This window comes from Canis lupus, chromosome 2, assembly GCF_003254725.2.
Source record: "Canis lupus dingo isolate Sandy chromosome 2, ASM325472v2, whole genome shotgun sequence".
NCBI lineage: Eukaryota > Metazoa > Chordata > Mammalia > Carnivora > Canidae > Canis > Canis lupus.
This window is the reverse complement of record NC_064244.1, coordinates 11,013,863-11,031,442: the sequence shown is the minus strand read 5'-3', so window position 1 is coordinate 11,031,442 and position 17,580 is coordinate 11,013,863. Positions and strand designations below refer to the sequence as shown.

Genomic DNA, 17,580 nt, shown 5'->3' with positions numbered 1-17,580 from the left:
TCGTTTTATTCCATAGGATACTAATGGCAATGGGGAATTCTCTCTCTCTCTCTCTTTTTTTTCTTTTTAACCAAATGTAGTAAAAGCAACCTCTGGGAACATTTAACATGACAGTTTGCAGAGGTAAAAAGTGTGAAGGGAAAGAGTAAATTTTTGTAGTCGTCCATGTGACATAATAAGGATAACAGTAACAGTGTGCATAGGAGGAAAAACTTCCTTCTACTCTCTTAGGTCTTAGGGCCTGAGGATTAAACTAACATAGATACGTTGACAGGAGAAAAGCATGCAGGCTTTAATATTTCTATGTGCATATGTGCATCTTCATAGGGAAAATGGAAGGTCCAAAGAAGCAGGGAGGACTGTGAGTGCTTATACTTTTCAAACACAGAATAAATTGTGGGGATAGGATACAACAAAGGGGCTTGGGCTAGGGCAGTAAATTGTGGCCTGGTAAGTAGGCAATCCATTGGGGAACTAATGAAAGTTAAAGGTGGTTTTAGTAGGTTGGCTTATACAGATTTATTTTGGCGTCAGCCCTGATTCTCCAATGGTAAGAATGTTCTTGTCTTCCTGATGAAGGGAGGGCACACTTCTCATGGGAAATCTCACAACCTTCTTTTTTAGGTAGAAAAGAAGAGGACAGAGAACACTTCTTCCATCTGCAGTTTCCCAAGCATCCTCTGTTCAAAATACTCAATATGCCCAAGTGGCACTATTTGGGACTGGCATATTCTGAAGAGACAGGGACAAGAGAGATAAGACTTGATGCCTAACTAGGCAGAGAAAATGGAAGACAAGGGAAATGTCTTAGAGGCCTCCCAGATTTTGAAGAGATGTGAAGCATAGTAAGGAACCAGAGAGAAAGAGACAGAGAGAGAGACTCCTGAAGAAGGTTGACTATGTTGAGTTTGAAGTGACAACAACACAGCCTAGCTAGGAGAAGCATCTAGCTCACAATGTGATCTTGAGGCTCAATTTGTGCTAAAATTTGGTCCAAAAGACAACTTTATACAGATGTTTTGCTGGCCTGGAGAACTTACAGAAGAGTCTTCAGTTGAAGAAGAAAAATATTAATATATAAGCCTTGCTTATGAACTTAAGAGACAAATAAGAAAACTATTCTATTTTCTCACGGAGACCCAAAAAGTGATACTGACCTTCCCTGTGGGTCAAAATTTGCATCTCCCATCTGTGACTTCCAATCATAAAAAACCTGAAATATGGATATCGTTTAATATTTTGACTTGACTAATTACTGTCAACTTGTGAGGTTACAAGCAAAACTGCAATGAATAAACATGATTATTATTTAAACCAAGCAGATCGCCAAGGCCAGTTATGATACAATAAATGACCAAGTTTCATACCATCATTTACTATAAAAGAAAGGTTTCTTACAAGACATGAACTTTTGTGGAGCAGGAACTGCCCTACATGAAAGAAAAGTTGGCTTTGGCTTTTAGGACTGAAAACCTAAGTGTGCAGAGAGTGGGCCAAAATCAGTGCATAGCGTCAGCACTATAAAATAGTTCTGCAGCTTTTTCCAACAGCGCAGCCTTCAAGTCATCCGGGATGAAAAGTATTGTGGCTGTTGGGTAGGTTTTTACTTGGATGTGTTGCAGATTCTTCAAGAAATTAACAGATAGTCAGCAACTCCAGGTCCAGCTCTTAAATTGCTCCAATTTTTATTGCTGAAATGTTGACCCTTCTGTGAATGTGCCAGAAGCAATGATGAGACGGCAGGTCGACACCAGTCTGCCAAGTCCCCCCTCATTAAGCTCCCATCTGATTTTAGCATATTGGCCCCAAACATCGTGGCCCGCCTTCCTCCAACACAGGAAGCCCTCCTGACACTTGGCGATGGGTGGTGGGAGCCATGTTGAGAAAGCCAGGAGTCTGACCAGATGGTAGCTCTCTGTTGGACTTCTTCAGAGATTTATTTTCTCTATGAAGCAGAGGGAATCAGGCAAGTCCGCCAAGCACATGGCCTTTTTTGTACTTTCATTATACAAGGAAGCCCTGGCTAGTCTTTTGGCAGCTGAGAGTTTGGCAGGCTGGGCAATCTTGGCAGAACCACACGGCTCACAGACTCAGGGGCCCTTCGGACTACAAAGCAATTCTCACACTTTGCAGAGTTCCTAGATGGGGGAGGGAAAAGAAAGAAATGATCTATCACAGGCACCTAAAGGCATTCTGGAAATATGAACAGCTCTGCCAAGATAGAGAGTGAAGCAGAATGTATGTAACAAATCTTTCCAGTAGGAAACTTATTCTGAAAGTTTTAAAATGCGTATATGAGATTGGGCATTAAAGAATGTCATTCGTGTATTGATTCCCACACATGTGTCAGAATCAGCCCCGACTCCATAGATTTCATAGTAAGGTAGACACTTTTCTTGTCATTTTATAATTATTATTATTCCCATCTTTTCTTTTAAAGAAAGAATAACAAGAGCACTGAATGGTTATATGCTTTCACCTTTAATCTTTCATTGACTTTTCTTTAATGGCTTTATTGAGATATAACTCCTATGCCATATAATTCACCCATTTCAAGTATGCAGTCATGGTTTTTATTACATTAAATTATTAATTTCTTTAAATTGTGGTAAGATATATATAAAACACATTTGCCGTTTTAACTATTTTTAAATGTGTTTTACAGTGTCACTAATTAAATTCAGAATATCGTACCAACATCACCACTATCTGTTCACCCTGCGCAGTTTCATCACCCCGAACAAAAACTCTGTAGCCATTAAGCAGACCTTGCCTGTTCCCTTCTCTCACAAACCCCAAGTGGGTCACTTTCAATCTACTTTCTCTATTCTATGAATTTGTCTATTCTAGATAATTCATATAACTGGAATCAGACACTATTTGCCTTTTTCTGTATGGCTTATTTTATTTAGCATAATGTATTTCAGGTTCATCTATGTTGTAGCATACATATATCAGAGCTTCATTCCTTTTATGACTGAAGAACATTCCGTTGTATGTTTACACGATATTTGTTTATCCATTTGTCTAGTGATGGACACTTGGGGTTTTCCCACCTTTTGGTTATTGTGTTCAGTTGACTTTTGTCCATTGAATGACATTTTAAGGGGGGAGGGAAATATGTGCCTAGATATACTGTGGGATCAGCAGTACATACGTTATGAGTACCTTCCAATTGTAAAAGCTCTAAAAACTGGCATCTCATGACAGGTATCCTGTGCCTGGCATCAATGAAAATTGGTTAGAATGAGTTGCATATATATAAAGTAAGGGCAGATCACTGAACCCTTTCCCTAGCATAATCTATTTGAAAAAAGGTAATGTGGTTTTCCTAAGCATAAATCATGCCTGACTAATCCAATAGACTTCTTGAGGTGATACATATTTATGTGGAAAAACAGACACTGCAAATATGGCTTGTTTAAACTTTCAGAATGTCTTGGAGAAAGTTTTACACCAAGGCTATTATGTTTTAATTAAATCACCATGGCATTGGAAATAGGAGCAAACTGTTTTACTGTTACAGAAAATTGACATTTAATTCAATGAGTATTTATTACATGCTTAGTTAGGAATTATGAAAAATACCGAGTAAGACATATTCCCCCAAATCCATAACCCAACAGGAAAAGGAGCACAAAGAATAAAATAAAATGTGTAGGGCATAACAGGTAACACTTTTACAAGAAAAAAGTGTAAAGGGTGGTATTCCTTAGAAAATCAGATCTAAGGTCAGTCCTATTTTAAATATATTTTACATAAAATGGTAGAGAATACATATGAGGAAATTCCCAAGCTTATATGCCAATAAATTCTTCCAGGAAGGAGAACCACAGATGAATTTGTGCTTTGTGGATGAACAACAACAACAAAAATGATTAATACATTCCAACTAAGCATTGAAAAAGCAAATGAACTAGTAATAAATAAAAATCTATCGTAAAAAGTGGATTTTAATTTGTCAGTTGTGCTCTATCAAATATGACTTAGGATAAGTGACTGAATACGTTTTCCCCACACCAAAATTATTATATTAGATACACATAATTTTTTTAAAAGATGATGATATAAATAATAAGACTATTTGGGAACATGCCAGAAAATATCTGCTGACCTAATCATAATTTCAGAACAGTCATATCTAGTCATGGAATTGAATCCTTCAAATATGAAATTATAGGATGTATATAACCCTGCTGTCTTATAAGGCCTATTTTAATGAAAACATCAACTTTGTAAGATAATAAAAATCTCACTTTAAAAGCATAGGAAATGACCTTTTTAAAAAAAGAAAAACAACCCCCTTTTTTCACATTTTAGACTAGACATTAACAATACTGTGGTATGAACATTTTGATGGAAATATGCTTAAAATTTTTCATGTGAGAAAAATCAGAAAAACACATCAACATTAGCAGAACAATCAGAAACAATTGTTTACCTGTCAGGGAATATTATTTTCATTGTTAATGACTTACAACTTATAACCAAGTGGTAAAGTCTGAGATATCTAATTGTAGAAATAATACCATAAAATATAAAAACATTGTTAAACTGAGAATTTTAAATGTAGAATAGAATGCTAAAGAAATGCCAACATTAAAAAAAAGAAATGCCAACATTAAAAGTTCACTATACATACTAATCATTGATCTAAATTAACCATGAGGCTTATTATGTGGCAAGATCTCCCTTTTTTTCTGCTCACTAACACAAAATTTAATATATTTGTAATGCATAAAATAAAATCGACCTGGAAGAGGTCCAGAAAGGACAAGAAAATGGTAAGATTGGTGGTGGTGGGTGTTAATGAACACAAATGAAAACATTTAGAACCTTATTGGAAAGGTAAAGATTGAGTGAGACTATTTTTGATGTTAAAAATTGCAAAAGGCAAAGAGAGGTGAGAATAACAGCTAGTTCATCAAATCCTGGGTTATTAAAGCAAGGAGGAAATCTTTTCCACCTACAGTGAGGGAAGCTTTAGGTTAATACTAGGGATATAAGTGCAGTGTGAACTAGCCTTATGGAGTCTAACACAAACAAGAAAATAAAACAATTGAAGAAAACTCAAAAATTAACAAGTTCATAATATAAGTGGACCATTCATAGATCATAGTGCTTTTCTTACCTTTATAGGGGATGCTCATGGAGTCAAACACATCCATCTTCCAGAAACACATCTCTTGGGCTCCATATCTTCAAATGCTGGACTGGGTAAGATAGTAAACCCAATCCACTCCTGATTCTTGTGCTCTTACTGCAGGCAAGCTCTTAGAGGTGAGTCTAAGTGCAGTCCAAGAAGAAATTAATCAGAATGCATACATTAAAAAGGCACTGCTTTCTCCCAGAGAGCCTAGCACCATGCCTGACAACAGATTCTGGGTGACTTTACAAAAAGCTGCTGAAGTACATCCTCCTTAATCATTAACTTGCAGAAGAAGTGAGAAAATGTGTGCATTTTAGAGAAACAGTGGGGAGAAGCTTCTGAAACTATACAAATTCAGGAAAATAAATAAATAAATAAATAAATAAATAAATATATATATATATATATATATATATATGACATCATCACACTCTCAAAGTTTCTAGGAAAAAAATTTTCCAACAGCCCTTTTTCTTGTCCAAGAAGACTACTAATGATTCTTAACAATTTACATTTATTTTTGAAAGTATCATTGTTACAATCACATTTATATAATTCTTTCATCACTTTGCTTCCCTGCGAAATGAAGTGGATGGTCCAATCTCACCATTTCTATGTTCTTTGTTCAAAATTAAGGCTAACTCTAAGCTGAAGAAACGTGACCTCAGTGAATGTGGCTGATTTGCCATGATCTTGTTCCTTGACAAAAGCTGAGCTCAGTTCGTCCATAATTTGGATCAGGATTCACCTGGTTTCACAAAAGTTCCAATAATTGTATCCAAAGCAGGGGAAATAAGCCAGGGTTTTATCGGAACAACAAATAAATTAGATCAGTCAAATGAAGATAATTCTTTAACAGGAAGTCACCTCTAATCCTAAAATGTTCCAGCTGGAGCTAAAAGAATAAACAGATGACTCCAGTAATTTAGTGATAAAATAATGGTTGGCTTAATTTGATTCAGAAACTATTGCCCTTTATCTGCTTTGGAACAGATGCACTAGGGGCTTCCAATTATGTAACCAGGATCAGAACTTATTCCTCCCTCCAGTAAGAAAATTTAAAAGTAAAATCAAGGTCTCTCTTCAAGGTACAACTTTCAACCACTTCTGGAAATAACGCATTGGTGAAAAATGCTAACTATGCTTCAGTTGAAGTGCTATAGCTAAAAGTACCACCACAGGATCCATTATTCAATAGCTTAACACCAGGATCACATGGGAACACTGTCTGCTCACAGGCCAAATGCTGAAATGTCAGGACATCTACAATGACTCAGGAAAACAGCCCCATTTTTTCCCTCTATGCGCATACAGCAGTTGATAAGTAAATTCTGTGTCATCTGGAGAATTCTGAAAGGGAGCTATGGACCTTGGCTAGCTGCATCAATCAGAAGTCAAAAATCTTGATTCGAATGTCTGATTTTAAAATCAAGTCACCAGGACGTTCTTGAAGTGGACCAGATGTCTAGAATCGACCACCGCCACAGGGCTTGCCAGTCTTTCCTTTCTCATCCGGATGTCCTGGCATTGGGCGGACCAACATGGGTCTTAAATTGCACTTGCTTTGAGAATGCATCTTATGTAAGATCAAACTTTCCTATTTCCTCTTACAAATGATTTGATTATGTAAACCGACTTGATTTCACCAACAAATTGTGGCTTTCATTGTTTTCCATTGCCTGTTTTCAACCTTACCTGAAGCCCACTGTTGAATCTGCCTGAATTTTCATCTTTTGAAGCAGGAAGTTGATGAGGCCTATGCTTCTCAAAATTTAATGTACAGATGTAAAAAACTGGAGGATGTTGGTAAAAAATTAGATTCTGACTCAGTAGTTCTGGTGCGGGCCTTTGAGTGTCTGCATGTCTGACATGCCAATGCTGGTGGTCAGAGGACTGCACTCTGCATCACAGGCAGAGCGAAGTAACCATGGCTTGACCCATCAAGTATAACAATTGTGTATATTCTGAAGATATTCTGAGAGTGTCATTGAAATTCTACACTCTTATGTTCTGAAAGTTGCCATATTTCTACTCAGGAACTGCTTGTGGGTGAGTCGGCCTGGATCATTCAGCATGTAGTCCTTATCTCGAATTCACAAAATCAGACCACACCTTTGAAGGGCCACATCCAAACCAAGTAAGATCGCCCGAATGTAGAGAAATGCCTTGGAGTCAACAAAATTCACTTCTGGCTTCAATAAACTTTTCCTATAGAGAACAAAAGTTGTTTTCTACTTTCAGAAACTTCTCATGAAATAGAACGATAGTGACTACACTTTTAAAAGGTCAAGAGATTTGCCTTGGGTTTCTACAGCCAAAGAGTTTCATCACTTTTTCTGTGGAGTGTTGAGCTGCCAGGACTTTGAAATGAAATATATCTACTGTGGCAAAGATTTCTCTCAAGCATTGCGGTTATTCACAGGTAAGTTTCTAGTTGCAAAAGCTTGTGAAATGCTGTATCCCTGGTTAGGGACAGTGTCATAGTCTATAGAAGGGCCCAGATAAGCTCTTGAGAGGCAAAGATAATTACACAGACCCACAGACCATAATATATAAGAGATTGTATTAACAAAGTGAATTGAAAATATGAAACGTTTAATAAATTAAGCAAGTTGCTATACAAAGGTAATTATAGATTTCTCAAGACAAGATTCAAATTCATTGACTTTGTAGTTAAATTAGTTTTAGGTAGAAAATACACAGGATATATATATAAGAAACAGGTAATTGAGGATTAAAGAAATGTAGACGGGCATCAGCAGGTATAACAAGCAAAGATTCAAGTGGATTAAATATTGAAAGAAACCTCATACCTTCCAAAATTCTACAGATATGATTTTTTTAAGATTTTATTTATCCATTTGAGAGAGAGAGAGAGCATGAGTGGGGGAGAGGGGAAGGGCAGAGGGAGAAAGAGAAGCAGACTCCCAGTTGAACAGGAAACTCACCAAGGAGCTCGATCCCAGGACCCCAAGATCATGACCTAAGCCAAAGACAGATGCTTAACCAACTGAGCCACCCAGGTGCCCCTGGATATTATTTCTTTCACATTAAAATTCTAAAATTCTGTACTTAGTAAATAGACTCCAGAAAGATAGAAATTGATAAACAAAGTTACAATAGTTATGCATACATGTAATACTGAGTTTTACAAAATCTATTCAAAATTGGAAGCAAATGTATAACTGTAGATATTAAGCTATCTAATTGTATTCAAAGTGCTTCTATAAATAGAAAAAACATTAATTTGTACATTTCCATAGTATCGTTATTTTTATTTTATTGAGTTGGTATATTAATTTGTAAGGCAAATAACATGGTATTTGTTCCATTCATACTGAACAATATAGGTGAATGGATTCAATGAATGATAGTGACAAATAATATTCAGTAGCAAAGAAATTTTTAAATAATGGAAAAATTTCCCAACATTCTCTAGAGCTAGATTTTTTAAGTTAACATAAATGGTCTCTGTGGCTTGAGAAACTGCTGTCTCAACACAATGATACTGCTAATAATATAATAGGTAGAGGAATGATAAGAGAAAAATTATAATTTGGACAATAATAGAAAGGATTAAAATAGTAGTAGGCATGATGGAATTAATCCCAAAGAGAGAATGACCTGGTCACAAACACACACAATGACACACGGCTTAGATTCCCCAGGAGACACTTACTTCTAATTAGATTTGGCAATGATGTACAAAGGAAATGCCCTTAACACAATGAATCTTTAAAGGGTGACTTCCACTGTAAAAATTGAAGCAATAGTCATATTAGATAACAGGTTATAGGCAACGTCACGCTCTATGCTTTAAGATATATTTCTCCAATGTTCACAGAACTTCTTTTTGGTTGTTTTGGCCTTGGCTGATGGTTTAACTCAGGAAAGGATTTCCTTTGTGATGCCCAGATTCCATTTAGTGGAAATTTAGGATGCTGCTTAAAGCTAGAACTATTGTGAGGAAAAGGATTTGTTTAACTAATAGTAATTTTACTAAGGTTAAAAGAGTTTGCAAAGCTCTATAATGAAATTCAACAAAGCACTGGGAATATTTACAGAGGACTCTGTATTAAATAGTCACCTTGAAAGAATTGTTTAATCGTTTCAACCAGGTGGCATTATCAGCTGTCACCACTCTTTCCCCTCAGTGCCACTGACCAAGTGGCAAACAGGCCTACCTGATTTGGGTTTGTTTAGGTTAACTGGGCAAGGACTCCTGACTCCTCTGGGCTTCCTATTCTTTGGCCCTTTTCTAGAATCACATCTGTTTTAAAGAAAACATCCTAAAAATGACTTTGCTGTGGTATGATTTCAATATTCGTATCTTAATTTAATAAAGGTATCTTCTCATTGATTCCATTCTCTTTCTTTTATCCTCTCCTTTCTTCCTTCACTGGCCTCTCCTATACCCCAAATATCTCAGCGTCTTCTTCTTTTACTTCAGTTTCATACAATATAAAATATAGTAGAAGGCTTTTCCAACATTTCATCCACATGAAGGGTAGATGAAGCCAGCTATGTGTGTGGTGTGCATGCGTGCACACACACACACACACACACACACACCATATACACACACACAGAGGCATGTGACTCTCTAGGAACATATCCTTGTTTCTGTCCTCTTAAAGGCTTTCAATTTTTATCTACTAATTAGTTTTAGGCAGTCAGAGATAAATGAATTTCCCTTTGAGGCCACCCTCTAGTTCACTTATTTATTAATTTTAAAAAGATTCATTGAGTGCTATGTTCCAGGCACTGTACTAGAAACTGTAGGCATACAGTCTTGGACAACACAATCTTCACCTTCAAGAGATTCACAGAATAAGAGAGAAAATCAATATTTTCCCAACAAGACCCTGATTACTAGTATTAAAGTACAAAGTGTATAGAGCTCTTCATGCAATTGTTCATTCATACATGAGCTGTTCATTCATTCATTCATTCATGTATGGTGAACAGGAAGTGTAAGTTCTCTGCCTTTGGGAGCTAGATGCTAAGCAAAGTCTACCCACATGTGCCTGCATGCCTGTGCGTGTGCTTGCATGGACACACACACACACACACACACACACGAAAAGTAGTTGTACAGGTATTGACTTAAGAGTTTTATTTTTAAAGGACGTTTTTGATTTTTGCCATCACACATACAAGATGATAAAATTTGTGAAGGCTGCTTCATGCTATGTTGTGAATGTGCCCCTGACATTGGGTTCAATACAAGCCCCATATTTTCAAATGAAAATACCTTCCTGGTGAATATTTACTGATTACTGCACCACTTGTATGTGATTACACAGAAAGCAGGACACTCTTTGAAAAAGATGTCCTGCAGTTTCAACTGTGCCTGGGGGACTCCAAATTTCTTCATTTAGCAATGTTTATGGAGGCCAATGATCATGTTCCATATAGTGACATAGACAATAGGCAAAGAGCTATCTCTGCATGTGAGAGTTGTCAACAGAAAGTTTGATAAGATAACAACATAAAGGAAAAGCGTCAATATTTTCTCACATTGATAAGCAACTACTTTTGACTCCTGTCAAGTTTACATATTCCTTAGATATTTGGAATAAATGAATCACTGATAGAGAATGAAGGGTAAGACTGAAAAGAGTTCATGGTCTGTTTGAGCAAGGTATGGGTAGCTTTCAAACTCACTTGTAGAACTCTGAAAGGCTCAAGTCTCTCCCAAATGAGTTGTAAATATCTTTGTAAATGGTGTGTATGCTAATTTTCTGTTTCAATGAAGCAACAAAAGTAAGAGAAAAAAGTTGGGGACTTATCATGACAGTAAGAGTGAAAGGAAGAGGAAATTTGAACCACAAGAACTAGAAAATAAAAAGGTGACCAAATAAAAAAACAGCAAGTTATTTTGTGGATAGCAACAAACTGATTCTACAGTTTATATGTAAGGTAAAAGACTTAGAGTAGCCAACACATTAAGAAGAAAACGAAATTATAAGACCGACACTACCTAAAGTCAAGACTCACTATACAGCTACAGGAATCAAGACATTGAGTTATTGACAAAAGAAGAGACAAATAGATCAATGGAACAGATAGTGCCCGGAAATAGACTCACACAAATATAGACAACTGGGCTTTGACAAAGGAGCAAAGGCAATTCAAAGAAAAAAGGATAGGCTTTTTGACAAATGGTGTGGGAATAACTAGAAATCCACAAGCAAAAAAGTGTATCTAGATGCATACTTTATGCCCTTCATAAAAATTAACTCAAAATGGATCATAGACTTATACATAAAAAAAAACTATAAAACTGTAAGAAAGCATATGAGAAAACCTAGTTGACCTTGAGTTTAGTGATGACTTTTTAGATAAAATACCAAAAGTAAGATCTATGAGAGAAAAAATTGATAAGTAGAACTTCATTAGGATTGAACACTCCTGCCCCATGAAAGATACTGTTAAGAGAATGAGAAGACACACCACAGACTTGGAGAAAATATTTGCAAAGCACATATCCAATGAAGACCTTGTATCCAAAATATGCAAAGAGCTCTTGAAAGTCAACAATAGGAAAACATAACAAAACAAAAAAAAACAATTTAAAATGAGCTAAAGTGCTGAGCAGACAGACAGTTTACCAAAGATATAAAGTTGCAAATAAGCATATGAGACTTTGCTCAACATAATACATTATTAGGGAATTGTGAATTAAAACAGCATTGAGATATCATCATACACCCATTAGAATGGTCAAAATTTAAAACACTAACAGAACCAAATACTGATGAGAACAGGAACTCCCATTCATTGCTGGTAGGAATGCAAAATGGTATAGCCATTTTGGAAGACAATCTGGCAGCTGGAAGGAGGCATACGGGAATTTTCTAATTTCCACTCATTTTTCTGTAAAACGAAAACTGAAAAATAGAGTGCATTGTTTTCAAAAAAGGAGAGTAAAACTACTTCTGAAACAAAAGTCACATAAAAATACACACACACACACACAGAAGCAAAGCCTATCCTTTAAAAAAAATTAAGAAACTGTAGGGCAAGAAACAGGAAGGGCAAGAAGCAGAAAGTAAAATTATCAATAGAACTTAAGTGTCTTGCAATAGGACTATGACTTATAAATATAAAAACAGAAACAGCAAACCCAAGATAAAAAGTTCAGAGGGATTCAATCTCACATTGCTTTCATAGCCATCAGGAACTCAAAATTACAGGGTTATGGTCTATATTCTCAAAATTTATTTGTCTATTTTGGCATACACAGTATTCATATTCAACTATAGTTGATATTATAGTAATTAGCAGTCTAGGAGATGGGCCAATCTAATTTAATTAAAGTTTCTCAGAGAATCATTATCATGAATTAATATTTGATGTGTTATATGCTGCAAAAGTAAAACAACAGAATCCCAGTTCCAGGTTGTAATGATTCCTGACATCTTTGGGAACCTTAAAGGAACGTTATTTTTCTGCTACCTGACATATGGGGAAATAAAGAGGGGAAATGATGCAGAATTGTAGATAGTGATCTGAAAACACAATAATGAATAGCTATTTATAGATACTGGCAAACGACATAGTATTTAAGCAGTCAAATATACCCCCGTGAATGAGTATAACACCACAGAGACAAATTAGGTTGCTTCTGAATGCCAAGAAATACTGTAGTTACTCTTTTGTTTTTGGAAGCTTCCTTGGGCATTTGTTGCTATGATTTAGGGTAGAATTAGTTTTTGGCACTTAAAATCTCTTTTTAAAGGCCTGATTGTTGCTTGATTATTATTTATGGTGAAGTCTTTTTTGTATGTCAAGATGGATTTTTTTTCTTCAAATGCAACTGTGGATGACATATATTGAATCTCAAGTAAAATTGTGGTATCCAGTTTGCCCTCCATTTTTGGGACCCAAAACATTTCATGGTTCAAAAGGCAGTAGCAACCTTGAACTCCAGCATAGTTGACGGCAGCCGTTTTACCTCCAGGCTTTCACATACCTGAGGAGCTTTCTTGCTACTATGACATAGAAAAAAATAGAATGTCATCATGATCCTGAGTCTATAGGACACAGACCTTCTGTCATAGTTTCACTAAACAACCAATGTCCTTTGATGTGGACACCTTTATCTGCTCATGGCCCATGGCAGAAAGATTGCTAGCTAGCTCTCTAACTTCTTTTATAAAGGCAATGATTTAATCTTGACGGCTCCACCCTCATGATCTAGTCACCTCCCAAAGACCTCACTTCAAAATATGACACTGGAGATTGGGTTTTAACCTATGAATTTCAGGGGAGACTCCAACATTTAGATCTTAATATCATCTTTACCTGTTCCCTTTCTTTTTCTATATTTGAGGAAAAATATAAATATTTGTTTCTTAACTCAGTAAAAATCAGTTAAATACAAAGGAAAACTCTCATGAGATGTACTGTTTTACTATAGGATTGGCAAATATATTTTGCTAACACCAGGTATTGGGGAGGATGTCGATGGGACTCAGAGTTGGTACAAAACTGTGATAGATGTGGCTAGCTGTTAGCTAAGTGCCTCACGCCCCAGAACACATGGTTTTAGCTGGAAGGTGGTTGGCACACTAGCCTCCGATGGCATTTTCCTGCCTTTCTATCAGCTGACTGTGGCCTTGAGAATAGTTCTCACAGCCGAAATCAAGAAATACCCACTTGAAAAACAAAAACTTTATGAAGCAGGTGTGCCTCCTGCACTCCCAGGTTCCCATTCTGCTAGCTAGATGCAGTGGGAGCAGAAATGCAAGTGGTCAAGAGTCCACTTTTCTTAAGATTTTGTTTATTTATTCATGAGAGACAGAGAGAGGCAGAGGGAGAAGCAGGCTTCCCACGAGGAGTCCATATGGGACTTGATCCCAGGACCCTGAGATCACCACTTAAGCCAAAGGCAGATGTTCAACCACTGAGCCACCCACATGCCCAAGAGTCCACATTTCCTATTTACCACATGGAGAAGTGTGAACCACAGACTGGGAACGATTGGGATGGATTCTTGTTTTTGGATCTGATCAGCTTAGCTTCCCAGCCTAACGGAGACTGTGGAGAACAATGTGACCTGACACAGAAAAACTGAAAGTAGACATACACTTTCATCCAGTAATTTCACTTCTTGATGTTTGTTGGACACATTGGTGCCAAGCGCAAGATGTTGTCCTTCACCACTTTGTTTGTAGCAGCAAAATGTTAGGACCACCTACGTGTTGGTCGCTAATGGGATGAATAAAGGAGAACATAACACTTTCATATAATGGAATAGCAGTCATTAAAAGGATAAACTATATATGTTTCACTTTGAAATAATTATGTGCTATCTTGAATAGAGCACTAAACCTTAAGCTTTTGTGGGAAAAAAAATAAGAGGTTGAAGAAAGGGATAATCAGCTGTGATGACATTTATTAAAAGTACAAACATACTCAAAAGAAAATGTCTACAGTTTACTAAATGTGAATGTAAAAATATGGAGAGTAGACTTTATATTTATATAAATATATTCATATTATATACCATATATTAATTATTAATTGTTTTCATCTAATATTTAATATTTAATATATGTATTTATATAAATGTGCATTTATATTTGATATAATTTGTATGTTTATATTTGCTGTGTTTAATATAATATGAATAAATATTTTATATAAAATACTTATATTTATATATAAATGCACATATATATATATAAAACAAATTATAACTCTAGACTCATGATTACAAAGAACAGGAGAATAAATCAGGACCAGGTTTAGAGTCAAGAAGGGCTTTTTGGTTTGTTTTGGAGATAGAGAGGAAGAACATGAGCAGTGGGGGAGAGGCAGAGAGAGGTAATTTAAAAAAAAAGATAATTATTTATTTATTTGACAGAGAGAGAAAGAGAGCACAAGTGGGGGGAGTGGCTGGAAGAGGGATAGGGAGAAGTAGGCTTCCACATTGGGGGGCTCTATCTCAGGACCCTGAGATCATGATCTGAGCTGAAAGCAGATGCTTAACTGATTGAGCCACCCAGGCGCCCCAAGGAAGACAGAATCTTAGTCAGGTTCCATGCCCAACACAGACCCTGATGTGGGTCTTGATCTCATGATCCTGAGATTAGGACCTGAGCTGAAATCAAGAGTCCAAGAGTTGGATGCTTAACCAACTGAGGCACCCCTAGAAGAGCTTTATTTGGTTGTAATACGTTGTATGTTAAGAAAAATGATATAATTACATATTATTCATGTAATGATTGTGAATATCAACTTGAGGAACAAAGACAGGAAGCAAATATGACCAAATACTGACAAGATTGACTAACGGGTTGTGAAAATAATAACCTCGTATGTGAAAGTGCATACTAGGGACCGTCATGGGGTGAAATACATACGTGCACCATCAACTCTCCCAAGACGCAGCCAAATATCTTTCTTGTTTTTTTTTTTTAATTTTTATTTATTTATGATAGTCGCACAGAGAGAGACAGAGAGGCAGAGACATAGGCAGAGGGAGAAGCAGGCTCCATGCACCTCGGGAGCCCGACGTGGGATTCGATCCCAGGTCTCCAGGATCGCGCCCTGGGCCAAAGGCAGGCGCTAAACCACTGCGCCACCCAGGGATCCCATCTTTCTTGTTTTATGCTATCCCAGGACCAGGGGCCAGGGCTATAACAGAGAATGGGTACTGGTGTGTTAGCAAACAACCTCTTTTCAGTTTATTTTAATATGAAATTTAAAAGTTAAACAGTTTTATAACTTACAAGTCATAAAATTAACTCCTTGTCAGTGAACAGTTCAATGAGTTTTAGTAAATTTATGAGTGGTGTGGCTATGAGCACAATACAATTTTGCAACACTTCATCACACCAATGAGTATTTTGCACCATTTGCAGTCAATCTCTGCTTCCACCACTAGCCCCAAGAAAACCACTGATATGTTTCTATCCCTATAGTTTTAGCTTTTCTAGAAATTTTATATACATAGAACCATATAATATGCAGAGGTACTATTTGTCTTTTGTCATTTAGCGTGTTTCAAGATTTCATCCATGGTTTTGTGTGTATCCACAGTTCATTTTTTTTTTAAGATTTCATTTATTTATTTGCGAGAGAGAGAGAGAGAGCAAGCATGAGCAGGGAGGAGGGGCACAGGGAGAGGAAGAAGCTGACTCCCCACCTGAGCAGAGAGCTGGACACAGGGCTTGATACCAGGACCCTGAGATCATGACCTGAGCTGAAGGTTTAACCAGTTGAGCCACCCAGGTGCCCCAGTTAATTCTTTCTTAATATGAGTTCACTGTATGGATGTACCCCATTGTTGATTTGTTCATTTGCAAATGAACATATGTGGTTTTTTTTTCCATTTGAAGATATTATAAATGATGCTGCATATAAATCTTTGTAGAGATGTACATCTTCATTTCTGTTAGGTAGTGTAGTGGATTGAATGGTAACTCTTCAAAACATATGTCTACTCAGAACTATGAATATGACCTTATTGGGGAAAAAAGCATTTGCAGACCTAATTCAGTTAAAGATCTTGAAGTAATATCATCTTGGATTACAATGTGGGTCTTAAATCTGATAATTGTGTCCTTCAAAAACAGACAACAGGCAAAAAGAAGGCCATGTGAAGACAGAAGAAGAAATTGGAGGCACCAGACACTGGAAGAAGCATGGAAGTATCCCCTCCTGGACCCTTCCCTTACAAACACCTAGATTTTGAACTTCTGGATTTCAGAATTGTAAGAGAATAAATTATTATTATTTAAAGCCACGCAGTTTGTGGTAATTCATTATGGAGGCCCTGATAAACTAACACAGGTTCATGTCTAAGAATATCGGTAAATCATACAATAAGTGATCATTTCATTTTTCAAAAATTGCCAAACTAGTCTCCAAAGTGATTGTACCATTTTACATTTCCCAGCAACAATGTAGTAAAGTTGTAATTTTTACACAGCATTGCCAACACTTGGTACTGTTGGTATTTTTTATTTTAGCCATGCTAAAATGAATGAATAACGGTGTCTCATTTCCCTGAAGACTAATGATGTTAAACTATATTTTCACGTGCTTATTTCCTATCTTTGACCATTTTCTTATTGGGAAGTGGGTCTTTTATTATTGAGTATAAGAATAGCTTACACATTTTGAATGCAATTACAAATATTTTTCTTTTGGTCTGTGGGTGCAAACAGGCAGACAGATGCTTAACCACTGATCCACCCAGGTGGCCCACATTCTACTTTAAATAGAACAGCACTTTAATGTAGCACATGGTCTTTGATGCATGAAAGATCTGGGTTTATGCTTTTAAAAAGATTTTATTTATTTATAAGAAGAGAGAGAGAGAAAGAGCATGAGTGGCGTGAAGGGCAGAGGGAAAGAGAGAAGCAGACTCCCCACTGAGCAGATATGAGGCTCTATCCCAGGACTCCAGGATCATG

General features: G+C 36.6%; 2 long non-coding RNA genes across 2 annotated transcripts; one reads left to right on the top strand and one right to left on the bottom strand.

The window, feature by feature from the left end:
• Positions 1–1,355: 1,355 nt before the first annotated feature.
• On the bottom strand, positions 1,356–7,112 carry LOC112670349 (uncharacterized). Its single transcript, XR_003142903.3, has 3 exons — positions 6,845–7,112; positions 5,132–5,286; positions 1,356–2,138 (listed from the first exon to the last, which is right to left on the bottom strand). It is a non-coding gene; the product is annotated as an uncharacterized LOC112670349 (long non-coding RNA).
• A 25-nt stretch (positions 7,113–7,137) lies between these two features.
• LOC112670348 (uncharacterized) lies at positions 7,138–16,907 on the top strand. The gene is made up of 3 exons (XR_003142902.3): positions 7,138–7,286; positions 7,391–7,571; positions 16,738–16,907. It is a non-coding gene; the product is annotated as an uncharacterized LOC112670348 (long non-coding RNA).
• Positions 16,908–17,580: the final 673 nt, after the last annotated feature.